The sequence below is a fragment of the Zalophus californianus genome, chromosome 2 (assembly GCF_009762305.2).
Source record: "Zalophus californianus isolate mZalCal1 chromosome 2, mZalCal1.pri.v2, whole genome shotgun sequence".
Taxonomy (NCBI): domain Eukaryota; kingdom Metazoa; phylum Chordata; class Mammalia; order Carnivora; family Otariidae; genus Zalophus; species Zalophus californianus.
Window position 1 is genome coordinate 5,763,026 of NC_045596.1, and position 17,813 is coordinate 5,780,838.

Consider the following 17,813-nt stretch of genomic DNA (forward strand, 5'->3'; position numbering starts at 1 on the left):
CACTAAATTCATACCTTTCAATAGTTACCCTGAATGTAAATGGGCTCAATGCCCCAATCAAAAGACACAGGCTATCAGATTGGATTAAAAAACAAGACCCATCAATATGCTGTCTGCAAGAGACTCATTTTAGACCCAAAGACACCCCCAGATTGAAAGTGAGGGGGTGGAACACCATTTACCATGCTAATGGACACCAAAAGAAAGCTGGGGTGGCAATCCTTATATCAGACAAACTAGATTTTAAAATAAAGACTGTAATAAGAGATGAGGAAGGACACTATATCCTACTTAAAGGGTCTTTCCAACAAGAAGATCTAACAATTGTAAATATCTATGCCCCGAACATGGGGGCAGCCAATTATATAAGGCAATTAATAACAAAAGCAAAGAAACACATTGATAACAATACAGTAATAGTGGGGGACTTTAACACCCCCCTGACTGAAATGGACAGATCATCTAAGCAAAAGATCAACAAGGAAATAAAGACTTTAAATGACACACTGGTCCAAATGGACTTCACAGACATATTCAGAACATTCCATCCCAAAGCAATGGAATACACATTCTTCTCTAGTGCCCATGGAACATTCTCCAGAACTGATCACATCCTAGGTCACAAATCAGGTCTCAACCGGTACCAAAAGATTGGGATCATTCCCTGCATATTTTCAGACCACAATGCTTTGAAACTAGAACTCGATCACAAGAGGAAAGTCGGAAAGAACTCAAATACATGGAGGCTAAAGAGCATCCTACTAAAGAATGAATGGGTCAACCAGGTAATTAAAGAAGAATTAAAAAAAATTCATGGAAACCAATGAAAATGAAAACACAACTGTTCAAAATCTTTGGGATACAGCAAAGGCAGTCCTGAGAGGAAAGTATATAGCAATACAAGCCTTTCTCAAGAAACAAGAAAGGTCTCAAATACAAAATCTAACCCTACACCTAAAGGAGCTGGAGAAAGAACAGCAAATAAAGCCTAAACCCAGCAGGAGAAGAGAAATCATAAAGATCAGAGCAGAAATCAATGAACTAGAAACGAAAAGAACAGTAGAACAGATCAACGAAACTAGGAGCTGGTTCTTTGAAAGAAGGAACAAGATTGATAAACCCCTGGGCAGACTTATCAAAAAGAAAAGAGAAATGACCCAAATCAACAAAATCATGAATGAAAGAGGAGAGATCACAACCAACACCAAAGAAATACAAACAATTATAAGAACATATTATGAGCAACTCTATGCCAGCAAATTAGATAACCTGGAAGAAATGGGTGCATTCCTAGAGATGTATCAACTACCAAAATTGAACCAGGAAGAAATAGAAAACATGAATAGACCTATAACTACTAAGGAAATCGAAGCAGTCATCAAAAATCTCCCAAGAAACAAAAGCCCAGGGCCAGATGGCTTCCCAGGGGAATTCTATCAGACATTCAAAGAAGAATTAATACCTATTCTCCTGAAACTGTTCCAAAAAATAGAAATGGAAGGAAAGCTTCCAAACTCATTTTATGAGGCCAGCATTACCTTGATCCCAAAACCAGACAAAGACCCCATCAAAAAGGAGAATTACAGACCAATATCCTTGATGAACATGGATGCAACAATTCTCACCAAAATACTAGCCAATAGGATCCAACAGTACATTAAAAGGATTATTCACCATGACCAAGTGGGATTTATCCCTGGGCTGCAAGGCTGGTTCAACATCCGCAAATCAATCAACGTGATACAATACATTAACAAAAGAAAGAACAAGAATCATATGATCCTCTCAATAGATGCAGAAAAAGCATTTGACAAAGTACAGCATCCTTTCTTGATCAAAACTCTTCAGAGTATAGGGATAGAGGGTACATACCTCAGTATCATAAAAGCCATCTATGAAAAACCTACAGCGAATATCATTCTCAATGGGGAAAGGGTGAGAGCTTTTCCCCTAAGGTCAGGAACGCGGCAGGGATGTCCACTCTCACCACTTCTATTCAACATAGTATTAGAAGTCCTAGCCACAGCAATCAGACAACAAAAAGAAATCAAAGGCATCCAAATCGGCAAAGAGGAAGTCAAACTCTCACTCTTTGCAGAATATATGACACTGTATGTGGAGAACCCAAAAGACTCCACCCCAAAACTGCTAGAACTCATACAGGAATTCAGTAAAGTAGCAGGCTATAAAATCAATGCACAGAAATCAGTGGCATTCCTATACACCAACAACAAGACAGAAGAGAGACAAATCAAGGAGTCGATCCCATTTACAATTGCACCCAAAACCATTAGATACCTAGGAATAAATTTAACCAAAGAGGCAAAGGATCTGTACTCAGAAAACTCTAAAATACTCATGAAAGAAATTGAAGAAGACACAAAGAAATGGAAAAACGTTCCATGCTCTTGGATTGGGAGAACCAACATTGTGAAGATGTCAATGGTACCTAGAGCAATCTACACATTCAATGCAATCCCCATCAAAATACCATCCACTTTTTTCAAAGAAATGGAACAAATAATCCCAAAATTTGTATGGAACCAGAGGAGACTGGTTCCATACAAACCAGAATAGCCAGAGGAATATTGAAAAAGAAAGCAAAGCTGGCGGCATCACAATTCCGGACTTCCAGCTCTATTACAAAGCTGTCATCATCAAGACAGTATGGTACTGGCACAAAAACAGACACATAGATCAATGGAACAGAATCGAGAGCCCAGAAATGGACCCTCAACTCTATGGTCAACTTATCTTTGACAAAGCAGGAAAGAATGTCCAATGGAAAATAGACAGTCTCTTCAACAAATGGTGTTGGGAAAATTGGACAGCCCCATGCAGAAGAATGAAACTGGACCATTTCCTTACACCACACACATAAATAAGACTCCAAATGGTTGAAAGACCTAAACGTGAGACAGGAGTCCATCAAAATCCTAAAGGAGAACACAGGTAGCAACCTCTTCGACCTCAGCCGCAGCAACTTCTTCCTAGACACATCGCCAAAGGCACGGGAAGCCAGGGCAAAATGAACTATTGGGATTTCATCAAGATAAAAAGCTTTTGCACAGCAAAAGAAACAGTCCACAAAACCAAAAGACAACCGACAGAATGGGAGAAGATATTTGCAAATGACTTATCAGATAAAGGGCTAGTATCCAAAATCTCTAAAGAACTTATCAAACTCAACACCCAAAGAACAAATAATCCAATCAAGAAATGGGCAGAAGACATGAATAGACATTTTTCCAAAGAAGACATCCAAATGGCCAACAGGCACATGAAAAAGTGCTCAACATCGCTCGGCATCAGGGAAATCCAAATCAAAACCTCAGTGAGATACCACCTCACACCGGTCAGAATGGGTAAAATTAACAAGTCAGGGAACGACAGATGTTGGTGGGGATGTGGAGAAAGGGGAACCCTCCTACACTGTTGGTGGGAATGCAAGCTGGTGCAACCACTCTGGAAAACAGTATGGAGGTTCCTCAAACAGTTGAAATTAGAGCTACCATTCGATCTAGCAATTGCACTACTGGGTATTTACCCCAAAGATACAAATGTAGGGACCCGAAGGGGTACGTGCACCCCAATGTTTATAGCAGCAGTGTCCACAATAGCCAAACTGTGGAAAGAGCCAAGATGTCCATCGACAGATGAATGGATAAAGAAGAGGTGGTATATATACACAATGGAATATTATGCAGCCATCAAAAGGAATGATATCTTGCCATTTGCAACGACGTGGATGGAACTGGAGGGTGTTATGCTGAGTGAAATAAGTGAATCAGAGAAAGACATGTATCATATGACCTCACTGATATGAGGAATTCTTAATCTCAGGAACAAACTGAGGGTTGCTGGAGTGGTCGGGGGTGGGAGGGATGGGGTGGCTGGGTGATAGACATCGGGGAAGATATGTGCTACGGTGAGCGCTGTGAATTGTGTAAGACTGTTGAATCACAGATCTGTACTTCTGAAACAAATAACGCAACATATTTTAAGAAAAAAGAAAAAGAAGAAGATAGCAGGAGAGGAAGAATGAAGGGGAGTAAGTCAGAGGGGGAGATGAACCAGGAGAGATGATGGACTCTGAAAAACAAACAGAGGGTTCTAGAGGGGAGGAGGGTAGGGGGATGGGTTGCCTGGTGATGGGTATTAAAGAGGGCACATTTTGCATGGAGCACTGGGTGTTATGAACAAACAATGAATCATGGAACACTACACCAAAACAAATTATGTAATATATGGTGATTAACATAACAATAAAATTTTTTTTAAAAATGTCATTGGGATTTGGATAGAGATAGCAATGAATCTGTTGAATAGTATGGACATTTTAACATTATTAAATCTTCTAATCCATGAACACAAGATGCCTTTACATTTTGTATTTCTTCGCGAACAGTGGCCATACAGGCATGTTCACCTTTAGAAGACTACCTCGAATTGTATATTAATGGTACATCAACTACCTACATGTATATTATGCTTCAATAAAAATATTCATAAAAAATAAGACTGTAGAGAGCCTGGGTGGCACAGTCAGTTAAGCATTCAACTCGTGATTTTGGCTCAGGTCATGATCTCAGGGTTATGAGATTGAGCCCTGTGCTGGGCTCTGTGCTCAGTGGGGAGTCTGCTTAGGATTCTCTCCCTCCCTCTCCCTCTGCCCCTTCCCCACTTCAGATAAATAAATAAAATCTTTCAAAAAATAAGACTGCAATTTACTAAAATACATGGAATAGATGAAAAGCAATGAAGTCATAATGAGCCTCAATAAAAAAGGAGGGAGAGAGAAACAAACTCACAGGAAGGATGACACTGAAACTTGCAAAGACACCAACTCCTCTGAAGTTTTATAAAGGAAAGGGGTTACACATTTATTCTGCCATCTAATATGAATGCTACTTCAGAGTAACCAAATATCAAAGAGAATAAAGTAAACTTCTTTCACTTACTAAATACAGAATGAGTGGACAAATTAAAATTTAAATTTTGCAATTTCTCAGTTAATAGCTGATTCAGGCAATGGTCATTGATGGATGGTAAAATTATTAGATGGACAGTTAATGAGGAATTTTACAAGGAAAGGATGAGACTGTCATCACCCAACTCACTTATCAAGCTTAGCATCACTAAACATGACACAACCCCAAACTCGATACGAGGCATAGCACCACTAGTGAAGTATCCATGCCAAAAAATATTAAAGTTAAACCTAATTCACTCTTTATATTTCATATAAGACCTGCAGGACACATATGGGCCAGGGGAACAAATTAAATGATACCACAATGAAGCAATAATAAAACCTCATACATGAATCATTTTTCAGGACAAATTACTTCCTTCACAAGGAAATAGCACGAGAAAGTAATTTTTTAACAGAGCCTTCATTTGGATCCTGATTTCAACAAATAATCTACAAAAGGCATATTTTAGGCAATGGAGGAAATCTGAATATGGACTGAACGATATTAAGTAACTCCTGTTAATTTTATTAAGTGTGATAAAGACCTCTATCTTCCACCTTATGCAAAAATCCATTCCAAGTAGGTTGTAGATCTGAGTATGAATGGTAAAACCATAGGTTTTCTAGAGGAAAACTGGGGATATAGTAAATTTCCTTAATATTATAATAGGTAATAATAAAAAACTTTAAACAAACATAAGTTTTAATATTAAAACTTGAGGGGCACCTGGCTGGCTCAGTCAGAAGTGCGACTCTTGATCTCAGACTTGTGAGTTTAAGCCCCACACTGGGGGTACAGATTACTTAAAAACTTTAAAAAATCTTAAGGAACCTCCACACTGTTTTCCAAAGTGGCTGTACCAACTTGCATTCCCACCAACAGTGTAAGAGGGTTCCCCTTTCTCCACAGCCTCTCCAACATTTGTTATTTCTTTCCCTGTCCATTTTTGCCATTCTAACTGGTGTAAGGTGGTATCTCAGTGTGGTTTTGATTTGAATTTCCCTGATGGCTAATGATGATGAACATTTTTTCATGTGTCTGTTAGCCATTTGTTTGTCTTCTTCAGAGAAGTGTTCTTTCATATCTTCTGCCCACTTTTTGACTTGATTATTTGGTTTTTGGGTGTTGAGTTTGAGAAGTTCTTTATAGATCTTAGACACCAGTCCTTCATCTGTAGTGTCATTTGCAAATATCTTCTCCCATTCTGTGGGTTGCCTCTTTGTTTTGTTGACTGTTATCTTTGCTGGGCAGAAGCTTTTTATCTTGATGAAGTCCCAAAAGTTCATTTTTGCTTTTGTTTCACTAGCTTTTGGAGATGTATCTTGAAAGAAGTTGCTGTGGGCGATGTCAAAGAGGTTACTGCCTATGTTCTCCTCTAGGATTTTGACGGATTCCTGTCTCACATTGAGGTCTTTCATCCACTTTGAGTTTTTCTTTGTGAATGGTGTTAGAGAATGGTTGAGTTTCTCTTCCGTATGTGGCTGTCCAATTTTCCCAGCACCATTTATTGAAGAGACTATCTTTTTTCCATTGCATGTTTTTTCCTGCTTTGTCAAAGATTATTTGACCATAGAGTTGAGGGTCCATACCTGGGTTCTCTATTCTGTTCCATTGGTCTATATGTCTGTTTTTGTTCCAGTACCATGATGTCTTGGTGATCACAGCTTTGTAATATAGCTTGAAATCGGGCAACGTGATGCCCCCAGCTTTGTTTTTCTTTTTCAACATTTCCTTGGTGATTCGGGGTCTTTTCTGATTCCATACGGAGGGAGAGATGAACCATGAGAGACTATGGACTCTGAGAAACAAAACAGGGTTTTAGAGGGGAGGGGGGAGAGGGGATTGGTTAGCCTGGTGATGGGTATGCACATACTGCATGGAGCACTGGGTGTTATACGAAAACAGTGGATCGTGGATCACCACATCAAAAACTAATGATGTATTGTATGGTGACCAACATAACATAATAAAATTAAAAAAATAAAAAATAAAAAAATCTTTTTTTTTAAAGATTTTATTTATTTATTTGACAGAGAGAGATAGATAGTGAGACCAGGAACACAAGCAAAGGGAGTGGGAGAGGGAGAAACAGGCTTCCCGCGGAGCAGGGAGCCCGATGCAGGGCTCGATCCCAGGACTCTGGGATCATGACCTGAGCCGAAGGCAGACGCTTAACGACTGAGCCGCCCAGGCGCCCCAAAAATAAAAAAATCTTTAAAAAAAATTAAAACATGAGAAGTATTTTCACTGAAGTCTGGGATAGAATAAGGATGTCCTCTATTTCTGATGCTTTTTAATAATTCAACCTACTGGGAAAAAATGGGCAAAGGATATCAATGGGCAACATTGCCATCTGGGATATCTTCATGATCTTACAGTAGGCAGATTTCTTATGTACTAGCCTTAAAAAAAGGACTAATGGATTAAATTTAAGAACATCCATTCATCAAAAAAATACCATTAAGAGAGTTCAAATGCACAGTACAAAATAGAAGATATTTCCATCAGAGAGCTAAAACCTCTATGGTGGAGTCAATATCCAGAGAATACAGAAAATCCTACTGGTCAGCAAGGGACAAACTCAATAAAAAATTGGCAAAGAGACTTGAACGGATATTTCACAATAGAAGATATCTAGATGAAAATAATCATATAAAAAAATCATATCACTAATGATAGATAGAAGATGTAAATTAAAACCACAATGAAATGTCATTGCATGTCCACAATGGCCAAAATATGCAAAGAACCCAGATGTTCATTGACCGATGAATGGTAAAAGAAATTGTGGTATACACAATGGAATATTACTCAGCCATCAAAAAGAATGAAATCTTGCCATTTGCAACGACATGGATGGAATTATAGGATATTATGCTAAGTGAAATAAGTCAATCAGAGAAAGACAAATACCATATGATTTCACTCATATGTGGAATTTAAGAAACAAAACAGATGAATATAGGGGAAAGGAAGGAAAAATAAAATAAGATAAAAATAGAAAGGGAGGCAAACCATATGAGGCTTTTTCTTTAAAGATTATTTATTTATCTGAGAGAGAGAGCACAAACAAGGGGAGGGGCAGAGGGAGAAGCAGACTCCCTGCTGAGCGGGGAGTCCCACACAGGGCTCGATCCCAGGACCCTGGATCATGACCTGAGCCGAAGGCAGCTGCTCAGCCAACTGAGCTACCCAAGTGCCCCACAAACCATAAGAGACTCTTAACTATAGGGAACAAACTGAGGATTGCTGGAGGGAAGGTGGGTGGGGGGATGGGGTAACTGGGTGATGGGCATTAAGGAGGGCACGTGATGGAATGAGCACTGGGCGTTATACGCATGATGAATCACGAAATTCTACCCCTGAAACTAATAACACACTGTCTGTTAACTAAATTGAATATATTTTTTATTTAAATTCAATTAGCCAATACATAGTACATCATTAGTTTCAGATATAGTGTTCAATAATTCATCAGTTGCATACAACACCCAGTGCTCATCACTAAATTGAATTTAAATATTTTTTATTTTATTTTAAAATATTATTTTTTATTACATTCAGTTAGCCAACATGTAGTACATCATTAGTTTCAGTTTTTTATGTAGTGTTCAACGATTCATTAGTTGCGTATAACACCCAGTATTTCTTTTTTTTTAAAAGAGAGAAATGTCACTGCATAGGTGCCAGAAAACCCCAAATCAAAACTGACAAGCAATGACAATCGTCAGTGAGGATGTGGAGCAAGGATTCCCTTCTTATTCTATGGGCAGAAATATAAGTTGTTGCAACTGCTTTGGCAGATTGAGCACAGGCATATCCTATGACTAGAAATTTCACTCTAGGGCATATGCCCAAACAGTAAGTGCCATTCTGTTATCATATGTGTATCAAGTCAGAAAGGTATAATATAGAACAGTCACACCATGGAACATAACAACAATGAAAATAAACTAAAACTACATAAAATAATATGAATAAAAATTACCAACAATGTTGAGGAAATGAAGTCACACACAAAATAACATATTTCTTGATTCTATGTATATAAGGTTCGAAAACAGGAGCAACCAATCTATAGGTTTGTATTTCATAATAAAGATTACCTTTGAGGGGTAGACAGAGGGTAGAGGCATGAAGGGGCTCTAAGTGTTACTGTTAATATTCTATTCTTAACTGGCTATTGATCACATGGGTGTGTTCACTTTCTGAAAATGTATCAAGCTTTACACGTACACCTTGTGCACTTTTATATGTGTCATATTTCAATTAAAAAGCTAAAATTAGAGGTACCTGCCTGGCTCAGTCAGAAGAGCATTTGACTCTTGATCTCAGGGTTGTGAGTTCAAGCCCCACACTGGGTGTAGAGATTATTAAAAACAAATAAACTTTTTAAAGTTAAAATTAGGGGTGCCTGGATGGCTCAGTTGGTTGAGCGTCCAACTCTCGATATCAACTTAGGTCTTGATCTCAAGGTAGTGAGTTCAAGCCCCATATTGGGCTCCATGCATGGAGCCCACTTAAAAAGAAACAAAAAGTTAAAATTAGCACCCATTCATAATGCTTTATAAAACTCTTAGCAAACTGGGAAATAGTGAACTTCCTTAAGCTGGCAGTACTTAAAGATTAAAAACCTACAATAAACATCATTCTTAATGTTAAAACTTTAGAAGCATTTCCTCTGAAGTCAGTAATAAGACAAGAATGCCCTCTATTACTGATGCTATCTAGATTCAACCTATTGGGGGAAATGGGCAAAGGATATAAATAGACGATTTACTTTCCCATCTTGGATATCTAAATAAAAAATAAATATTTCAAAACAGATTCAGCCTCACTAGAAACAGAACATGCCATTTAAAAAACTCACCACCCTGGCAAAAACTTTGATAATACCAAGTGTTGTCTAGGTGTAGGCAAGGAAGAACTATCAAAAACTGCAGGTAGGATAGATGGGGGGAAGATGGTGGAAGAGTAAGGGACCCTCCTTTCATTTTGTCCCTTGAATTCAGCTAAATATCTATCAAATCATTCTGAATACCTGTGAATTCAACCTGAGCTCTAAGAAAAGAATTGCTGCAACCCTACAAATAGAAAATCGACCACTTTTTGCAAGGTAGGAGGTGCAGAGAGGTGAATCTGAGGGGTTATATTGGAAGATAAACTGTGGAGGTGGGGGGGAGCCTCCATAAGCCGGCTACCTTTGGAAAGTGAGATAGCCTTGGAGCACAAAATCTGAACTGTTAGAAGTCTGCTCCTATAAAGGACATCCCTGCCTGCAAGGTGCTCAACTGGCAAAGTAGAGAAGAATCCTAGGTAGGATGTTGTGGTCTCAGTGTGTCTCAGGGTCACAGAAAGAACAAGGGTGCCTGAGTGTGGCAGAGTCCCCAAGCAGTGGAGTGGGGAAGCCAGCTACAATTAGTGAGCCCGGAGTGACTCTCAGCTAGGTGTTGCCATAAACCATGAACCGTCTGATGATTGGGCAACTGCTCTCCAAGCAGGGGCCCAGCAAGTGATAGAACTAAATCGAGACCCTGCTCCCTCCCCAGGGAGGAGCAGTGCAGATGCACACACGATTGGGCAACTGCTCCTGGAGCAGGGGCCCAGAAAGCAGCTGGCTGCAGCAAGACCCCTCTCCCTCCCCTGGGAGGACTGGTGTGGATGTACACCACAGGAGTCTGCAGAGTTCGGCGCACACAAAAGTGACTGCTTTTCCCTGAGGGTGCACTGAAGAGTGGGGGGCACCATCGTTCAGCTTTGGGGCTGCAGATCAGGGCACCACCATTTTTATTTTTTTATTTTTTCATCCTCTAAAGTGGCAAGAAAAGCCTTCAGGGAACAAAAACCACATAGAGTAAGAGGAAGCAGCCTACACTGAGCCCATCCCCCTGCAAGGGGCAATGCAAAGACACCTGAGAATCAGTGCAACAGGCCCCTCCCCCAGAAGACCAGCAGGAACATCAGGCTACCACGTTTACAGATTACACAGAACTGAAAGACTCCTGTGCTAAGGGAAAATAGTATATAGAATTCAAGGTTTTTTTCTCATGATTCTTTAGTCTTTTGATTTAAAATTTTCTTTTTCTTTTTTTCTTTTTTTCCTTTTCAACTAGCTTCTAATTTTATCAACTTTTTAAGTTTTTTTTTATTTTTCATTTTTACATTTAGATTTTATAGATATATTCTTCAGTTCTGGCTTTCTTTCAGGATATTCAATTTTATTTTTGTATATATATAACTTTTGATTTCTTTAAATTTTGGAATCTAGTGTCTGTTAGATTATATTCTCTCCCCCACCCCCAGCTTTTTTTTTCCCTTTTTTGGGTTCTGACCTCTTTGGATTTGTCTAGTGTATATTTTGCTGGGGTCATGGGTGATATTTTTCATTTTGTTCTCTCATTCATCTACTCTTCTCTGGACAAAATGACTAGAAGGAAAAATTTACAACAAAAGAAAGAACCAGAGGTAACATTCTCTGCCATAGATTTAATCAATATGGATATAAGTAAAATTTCGGAGCTTGAATTTAGAATAACGATTATAAAGATACTAGCTGGGCTTCAAAAAAGCGTAAAAGACACTGGAGAATCCCTTAGTGCAGAAATAAAAGAACTAAAATCTACTCGGGGCAAAATAAAAAATGCTTTAACTGAGATGTAGTCTAAAACGGACACTCTAATGGGTAAATGAGGAAAAAGAGAGGCTCTGTGACATAGAAGACAAAATGATGGAAAGTAAGGAAGCCGAGGAAAGAGAGAAAAACAATTAATGGACCATGAGGAGAGGCTTCAAGATATCAGTGATACCATAAAGCAAAATGATATTAGAATTATTGGGGTCCCAGAGGAAGAAGAAAGAGAGAGAGAGAGAGAAGGTATATTTGAGCAAATCATACCTGAGAACTTCCCTAATCTGGTGAAGGAAACAGGCATTCTAGTCCAGGAGGCACAGAGAACCCTCCTCAAAATCAATAAAAATAGATCAACACTCCAACATATAATAGTGAACCTCGCAAATTTCAGAGATAAAGAGAAAATGCTGAAAGGAGCCCAAGACAAGAGGTCCGTAACACAAGGGTAGAAACATTGGACTGACAGCAGACCTATCCACAGAGACCTGGCAGGCTAGAAGGGGCTGGCATGATATTTTCAGGGTACTAAATGAGAAAAACATGCAGCCAAGAATACTTTTTCCAGCAAGGCTATCATTCAGAATGGAAAGGGAGATAAAGAGCTTCCAGGATAAAAAGAAACTAAATGAATTTGTGATCATTAAACCAGCCCTACAAGAAATATTAAAGGGGACCCAAAAGTGAATAGAGAGCTCAAACGTAACATAGACCAGAAAGGAACAGAAACAATATACAGAAACAGTCACATTACAGGTAATACAATGGCACTAAATTTATATCTTTCAATAGTTAATCCGAATGTAAATGGGCTAAATGATCCAATCAAAAGACACAGGGTATCAGATTGGATAAAAAAGCAAGACCCATCCATATGCTGTCTATAAGAGACTCATTTTAGACCGAAAGACACCTCCAGATTTAAAGTGAGGGGGTGGAGAACCATTTATCATGCTTACAGACATCAAAAGTAAGCTGGAGTAACAATCCTTATATCAGACAAATTAGATTTTAAACCAAAGACTATAAGAAGAGATGAGGAAGGACACTATATCATACTTAAAGGGTCTATCCAACAAGAGGATCTAACAATTATAAATATTTATGTTCCTAACTTGGAAGCAGCCAATTATATAAACAAACTAATAAAAAAATTAAAGAAACACATGACAATAATACAATAATAGTAGGGGACTTCAACATCCCACTCACAGCAATGGACAGATCATCTAAGCAGAAGATCAACAAGGAAACAAGGGCTTTGAATGACACACTGGACCAGATGGACTTCACAGATATATACAGAGCATCCCATCCTAAAGCAACAGAATACACATTCTTTTCGAGTGCACACAGAACATTCTCCAGAATAGATCACATGGTGGGTCACAAATCCAGTCTCAGCCAGTACCAAAAGACTGGGATTATTCCCTGCATATTTTCAGACCACAATGCTTTGAATCTTGAACTCAATCACAAGAGGAAATTTGGAAGAAACTCATATGCTTAGAGGTTAAAGAGCATCCTACTAAAGAATGACTAGGTCAACCAGGAAATTAAAGAATTTTAAAAACTCATGGAAACAAAGGAAAATGAAAATACAACTGTTCAAAAACCTTTGGGATTCAGCAAAAATGTTCCTAAGAGGGAAGTACATAGCAATGCAAGCCTTTCTCAAGAAACTAGAGAAGTCTCAAATACACAAGGTAACTTTACAGCTAAAGGACCTGGAGAAAGAACAGCAAATAAAGCCTAAACCAAGAGGAGAAGAGAAATAATAATTAGAGCAGAAATCAATGAAATAGAAACCAAAAGAAAAGTAGAAGAGAATAAGAAAACTAGAAGCTGGTTCTCCGAAAGTATTAATAAGATCAATAAACCCCTAGCCAGACTTACCGAAAGAAAAGAGAAAGGAACAAAATTAATAAAATCATGAATGAAAGAGGAGAGATCACAACCAACACCAAGAAAATTCAAACAATTATAAGAACATATTATGAGCAAACATATGCCAACAAATTAGACAATCTGGAAGAAATGGATGCATTCCTAGAAACTTATAAACTACCAAAACTCTGTACTGCATGGAGCATTGGGTGTTATACAAAAACAATGAATCATGGATCACTACATCAAAAACTAATGATGTATTCTATGGTGACTAACATAAAATAATAAAACTAAATTAAATTTTAAAAAATTGCCAAAACTGAAACAGGAAGAAATAGAAAATCTGAACAGACCCATAACCGGCAAGGAATCTGAAGCAGTAATCAAAAATCTCCCAACAAACAAGAAGAGTCCAGGGCCAGATGGCTTCCCAGGGGAATTCTACCAAACATTTTTTATTTATTTTATTTTATTTTATTTTATTCATTTCATTTCTTTTTATTGTGTTATCTTAGTCACCATACAATACATCATTAGTTTTTGATGTAGTGATCCATGATTCATTGTTTTTGTATAACACCCAGTGCTCCATGCAGTACGTGCCCTCCTTAATACCCATCACTGGACTAACCCATCCCTCCACCGCCCCCCAAAACCCTCAGTTTGTTTCTCAGAGTCCATAGTCTCTCATGGTTTGTCTCCCCCTCCAATTTCCCCTCCCTCATTTTTCCCTTCCTTCTCCTAATGTCCTCCATGCTATTCCTTATGTTCTACAAATAAGTGAAACCACACGATAATTGATTTTCTCTGCTTGACTTATTTCACTTAGCATATTCTACCAAACATTTGAAGAAGAACTAATACTTATTCTTCTGAAGCTGTTTCAAAAAATAGAAATGGAAGGTAAACTTCCAAACTCATTCTGTGAGGTCAGCATTACCTTGATCCCAAATCCACGCAAAGACCCGACCAAAAAGAATTACAGACCAATATCCCTGATGAACATGGATGCCAAAACTCTCACCAAGATACTAGCCAACAGGATCCAATAGTACATTAAAAGGATTATTCAACACAGAGTGCATCATTAGTTTTGTTCAATGACTCATTAGTTGTGTATAACACCCAGTACTATATGTTGACTAACTGATCATAATTAAAGAGTAAATAAATAAAAATTTTTTCTCTTTTTTTAACTTTTTATTGTTATGTTAATCACCATATATTACATCATTTGTTTTTGATGTAGTGTTCCATGATTCATTGTTTGGTCATAACACCCATTGCTCCACGCAGAATGTGCCCTCTCTAATACCCATCACCAGGCTAACCTATCCCCCTACCCTCCTCCCCTCTAGAACCCTCAGTTTGTTTTTCAGAGTCCATCATCTCTCATGGTTCAAAGGATTATTCACCACGACCAAGTGGGGATTTATTCCTGGGCTGCAGGGATGGTTCAAAATTTGCAAATCAATCAATGTGATACATCACATTAATAAAAGAAAGGAAAAGAACCATATGATCCTCCGAATTGATACAGAAAAAGTATTTGACAAAGTACAGCATCCTTTCTTGATTAAAACTCTCCACATTGTAGGGATAGAGAGCATACCTCAATATCAGAAAAGCCACCTATGAAAAGCCCACAGTGAATATCATTTTCAATGGGGAAAAATTGAGAGCTTTCCCCCTAAGGTCAGGAACACAACAGGGATGCCCACTCTTACCACTGTTGTTCAACACGGTACCAGAAACCCTAGCTTCAGCAATCAGACAACAAAAGGAAATAAAAGGCATTCAAATTGTCAAAGAAGTCAAACTCTCACTCTTCGCAGATGACGTGATACTTTATGTGGAAAACCCGAAAGACTCCACCCCAAAATTGCTAGAACTCATACAGGATTTCAGCAATATGGCAGGATATAAAATCAATGCACAGAAACTATCTGCATTGCTATACACTACCAATGAGGCAGAAGAAAGAGAAATTAAGTAATCAATCCCATTTATAATTGCACCAGAAACCATAAGATACCTAGGAATAAACCTAATCAAAGAGGTAAAGAATTTGCACTCTAAAAACTATAGAATACTTATGAAAGAAATTGAGGAAGACACAAAGAAATGGAAAAACATTCCATGCTCGTGGACTGGAAAAATAAATAATGTTAAAATGTCTATGCTACCAAGAGCAATCTATACATTCAATGCAATCCCTATCGAAATACCACCAACATTTTTCACAGAGCTGGAACAAATAATCCTCAAATTTGTATGGAACCAGAAAAGACCCCCAATAGCCAGGGGAATATTGAAAAAGAAAACCAAAGCTGGGGGCATCACAATGCCTGATTTCATGCTCTACTACAAAGCTATAATCATCAAGATAGTATGGTACTGGCACAAAAACAGACACGTAGATCAATGGAACAGCATAGAAAACCCAGAAATGGACCTTCAACTCTATGGTAAACTAATCTTCAACAAAGCAGGAAAGAATATCTAATGGAAAAAGGACAGTCTCTTCAACAAACGGTGTTGAGAAAATTGGACAGCCACATGTAGAATGAAACTGGACCATTCTTTTACACCATGCACAAAGATAAACTCAAAATGGATGAAAGACCTAAATGTGAGACAGGAGTCCATCAAAATCCTAGAGGAGAACACAGGCAGTAACCTCTTCAACCTTGGCCACAGCAACTTCTTTCTAGACACATCTCCAAAGGCAAGGGAAGCAAGGGCAAAAATGAACTCCTGGGACTTCATCAAGATAAAAAGCTTCTGCACAGCAAAGGAAACAGTCAACAAAACTAAAAGGTAACCCTACAGAAAGGGAGAAGATATTTGCAAATGTCTTATCAGATAGAGGGCTAGTATCAAGATCTATAAAGAACTTCTCAAACTCAATACCCCAAAAACAAAAAATCCAGTCAAGCAATGGACAGAAGACATACAAATGGCCAACGGACACATGAAAAAATGCTCAATATCACTGGGCATTGGGGAAATACAAATCAAAACCACAGTGAGACACCACTTCACACCAGTCAGAATGGCTAAAATTAACAAGTCAGGAAACAACAAATGTTGGCGAGGATGCAGAGAAACAGGAACCCTCTTACACTGTTGGTAGGAATAGAAGCTGGTGGAGCCTCTCAGGAAAACAGTATGGAGGTTCCTCAGAAAGTTAAAAATAGAGCTACCCTATGAACCAGTAATTACACTACTAGGTATCTGCCCCAAAGATACAAATGTAGTGATCCAAAGAGGCACATGCACCCCAGTGTTTATATCAGCAATGTCCACAATAGCCAAACTGTAGAAAGAGCCCAGATGTCCATCAACAGATGAATGGATAAAAAAGATGTGGTATGTATGTATGTATATATACACAGTGGAATATTACTCAGCCATCAGAAGGATGAATCCTTACCATTTGCATCGACATAAATGGAACTGGAAAGTATTATGCTGAGCGAAATAAGTCAATCAGAGAAAGACAATTATATGATTTCACTCATATGTGGAATATAAGAAACAGCACAGAGGATCATAGGGGAAGGGAGGAAAAATGGAATGGGAGGAAATCAGAGAGGGAGACAAACCATGAGAGACTCTTAACTCTTAGGGAACAAACTGAGGGTTGCTGGAGGGGAGGTGGGTGGGGGGATGGCGTAACTGGGTGATGGACACTAAGCAGGGCACGTGATGTAATGAGCATTGGGTGTTATATGCAACTGATGAATTATTGAACTCTATATCTGAAACTAATGATGTTGGCTAATTGAATTTATATTAAAAAATTGCAGGTGGAAGTACAAATTACCCTTCAGGGGAATAATTCATTAATACCTTATAAATTCCAAGATGGCAAACCGTATGACCCAGGAATTCTACTATTCCTCAGTGTGTATCCTGTGGAACGTGCCTTACAGAAACTCCCATGGATGTGCACAAGGAAACACAAGCAAGGATGCTCACATCTACCATCAATGAGGAGATGAGTCAATAAATTGTGGCATAATCACAGGCAACACTGTAGAGCAGTTAAAATAAATGAAATGCATCCTATGAATAAACATGACATAATGCGAAGAAAAGCAAGACACAGAATGATCTGATTTCATTTTGGTAGAGTTTAAAAATAGGATATATTGCTTTGGGTTATAGAACATTAAACAAAATAATAAAAACCCCCATGGAAATGTTTGTAGTAATCTCTGGGGCAGGTGGGGAGGATTAGAGGGTGACAGACAGGAGTCTGCAACTGTGTCTACCACGTTTCATTTCTTACACTGGGGAAGGATATACTGGTG

The 17,813-nt window shown here is 38.5% G+C and overlaps 1 protein-coding gene across 2 annotated transcripts in view; it reads right to left on the reverse strand.

Annotated features, from left to right (window-relative positions):
* The window catches only part of STK32B (serine/threonine kinase 32B), a 409,845-nt gene that overhangs the window by 339,690 nt on the left and 52,342 nt on the right, over positions 1-17,813 (reverse strand). The window lies entirely within an intron of this gene.